Raw genomic sequence first — 3115 nt, 5'->3', positions numbered from 1 at the left:
ATCATAATAAAATTGCAAAAAATTGTACATTGTTATGTTGTATTTTGGTATCGTTTTACATGTTGTCCCGGGCCAAGGTGTTCAGGGCTTGTCACAAGGAATAAATAGTACATGTACCATCAGGTTAAGATGTATTACTACAGAATTAGATTTGACTATCTGAGTCTGTGGTATTACTAATAACACCGTAATAAAACGTTGAAGTTCTTTTCTACAGAAATATGCCCTAATGATCACATCTTGAGATCATATAAGCGATAAGGGAGGTAACTCTAAGCCAAACTCAGATTTGTTTCTTCATATTCTGTACAAAGTATAAGAGAGTATAATAAACATAACTCTAGAGTGTAGCTCTTCTAGTACTTTAATTTGTGATGCAGTTGTACCCTTTACCCCCTGCAGACCCTTATGGACTCCTCCTGATCAATGCACAGTAGAGTCAACTAAAGTTACACAGGGGTGAAAGGGTTAAGCTGTATGTATTATTTATGGTATGTACCTGTGGTTTGTAATTTTTAATGCAGATACTTATCCCTTTCACCACTGTAGACCACAATGGACTCATCCAGATCAATACATGGTAGAGTTGACTAAAGGTACATAGGGGTGAAAGAGTTATATTAGGTAGTGGCAACCCAGTATGTTTCATTAATCTAGACATAGAAAATGTACTTTATTTTTATTTTATTGAGATGATTTTGAAGGTTCAGATTCTAAAAGGAAGGCAGATATAAAAATGATTTTCTGCATGTTATATATACCACCTGTGACCTTCAGAAAGTTTTAATATGAATATGAGCCTGAAATTTATTGCAACAGGAAAGAGAGTAGTGTGCTAGTGTGCTAGCTTCCACCTAGGATCGAACCAGTGACCCCCAGATTCCCAGTACGCCACTCAACCAGGTGAGATGCTAGGAGGCGGCTGCAACCCTTTGTACAATTAAAACCTGTCACATTATTATGAAAAAAAAATGGAGAAAAATACACACAGAAAGTATTAAAATCAGACTTCCTATACCTAAAACAATAACAGAAAAGTTTTTATCATTTTTCATACCAAACTTATAAGTATCTGTGATACTGTGCTTATATTAATCTTAATGTCTTGGACATGGTAGCGTGTAGGGGGTCTTATTATGGGAGCAAAGACATATATATACTACATGGCCAGTGGCATAGCAGACATTTATGCTTGTATGCTCAAATAAACACAAAAAATTTCAAGTAGACTTTTTTTTAATCGGATATTTGTATTAATTTAATTTTTATGATTTATATAGACCGTCCATATTAATCATAAAAAGGAAAATATAATTGAAAAAATCTTCTTGAAGATTTTGGTCTGATTAAATAGTACTGCTATGTTATGTCAGAGATGTATTGAAGTACAAAATTCATATATTATTCAATTAAAAAGTCGAGTTTTATTTGATAGTAATCAGACTAAAAAGAGTTCCCAGAATGCAAGAGATTGCTTCTAGGGCCCAGTAGATTTTTAATTTTTTTTCCAGAATGGGAGGGGGAACTCCCCCTTTCACACCTTGCCACTCTTTCGGCGCTATATGTGCCTCGGAAGCTCAACCCTTAAGCATACACTTCGAAATATGATTTGCTACGCCACAGATGGCACTATGGCTTCACACGTCTCTGGTTGGAGAATCAACCTCCGAGGAAACAAAGTTATATCAACTCACCTGAAAACCCAAAACAGTCAAAATTGTTTGGTTACCTTATTTTTCTTTTACACCAAACCAGCAACTGGGACAAGCAATAATCATAATATGAATATAGAATAAATAAGAAACATAAACTGAAAATCCATATAAGAAATAGTCTATTGATCTAACTCTTAAAATCTATTTTTTTATATTGCTTATTGATTATAAATCAGATTTTAAATCGATTTTTTTTCTTTCTTTCAAGATACCGAAATTTCTTATCGTAATTATCCACTTTTATTAAAAATCGTGTTTTACAATGTCGTTACAACTTCGATGTACTTAAAAAGACACGCCCCTTTTCAAAGCGAGTTTAAATTTGGCGCCAAACTTTGGCCCAGGTAACAACATTCGCATAGCATTGTGGGACCTGTATGCACATGTCAAGGCCGCCATTATCTCTGCAGAAACTTCGCGGGAAAGTCAACAAAAAGTTGTAAAAACAGGTTTGTGTCACAAATTATGATTTAAAACTTAAGTAAAAAATTCCAAACTCCAATATTTAGATGTTTTGGCTATATGATAAGCCGGTGTTTGAACCAAATGTCTGCCAGTCTTCGTCGAGAGTCACAAAGGTGCGAGCTCACCTCCTGGTTCTCGCACGAAATTTGGGAACTTGGTATGATATCAAGGTTAAAATGCATATGACAAGTATTTTACATGGGTAAGAACTGGTTCTTAAGTGTTTCAATGTTAATTTCGTTTCGAAATAAGCTGTCTTGTTTCTCTTCCGTTCTGTAAAAACGATGTTTTCAAAGTGCATACGGTTCAATACACACGGACACATGTGCAAATGGCACCTTGTGTATTGGCGAACCGCCTGTTGAATCGCGTTGAATTACAGGAACGGACAAGTCAGAAAGAAACCGTTATGGAACAGTGCCATTTGGTTTCGAAGAGATATTTGCATGTAGTATTTATCCAGACATAATTTAAAGCCGATATTCTTAAAAACCCTCCAAAAACACGTGTATTGATATTACATTAAAACTGTTAAAATTATGGTATTTGACAACACTACCTCATGGAGGTTATTTTCCCCGTTAATGGTTATAGTGAATAATGCTGAACAGCAGTTTTGAACAAATAATAAGTAATGTCATGTTTTTTTGTGCTTGTTCTTGATGTTAAAATAGGAAGAAAAAGAGTTTCACAAGGAAATTAAAATTAAAATAATGTGCCTTGAAACCGCAAACTGTCAATATATCATCTCTTGAAATGACTACGGCAGATTTTATTAAGAAGCGACAGCATAGGAAGTTTATGTTAATTACTTAAACAGAACTATTTAACTGTTTATAAAGTTCTGGATCTGAAAACAAAAAGATAGTTATCTCCCTTCAATCACAAAATATCTACCAGAGGCCTGTAGGTTGTAAGGTGATGGGTGGGGGGGG

The 3115-nt window shown here is 34.8% G+C and overlaps 1 long non-coding RNA gene across 1 annotated transcript in view; it reads left to right on the top strand.

Moving 5' to 3' along the window:
- The first annotated feature begins 2087 nt into the window (after positions 1-2087).
- The window catches only part of LOC110466033, a 33851-nt gene continuing 32823 nt past the window's right edge, over positions 2088-3115 (top strand). The window contains exon 1 of the long non-coding RNA XR_002464688.1: positions 2088-2164. This is a non-coding gene — a long non-coding RNA (uncharacterized LOC110466033). The remainder of the gene's footprint in view (positions 2165-3115) is intronic.

The sequence above is a fragment of the Mizuhopecten yessoensis genome, unplaced genomic scaffold (genome assembly GCF_002113885.1).
Source record: "Mizuhopecten yessoensis strain PY_sf001 unplaced genomic scaffold, ASM211388v2 scaffold11113, whole genome shotgun sequence".
Lineage (NCBI taxonomy): Eukaryota > Metazoa > Mollusca > Bivalvia > Pectinida > Pectinidae > Mizuhopecten > Mizuhopecten yessoensis.
The sequence above is the reverse complement of the archived record's forward strand: the minus strand, read 5'-3'. Positions and strand labels throughout refer to the sequence as shown.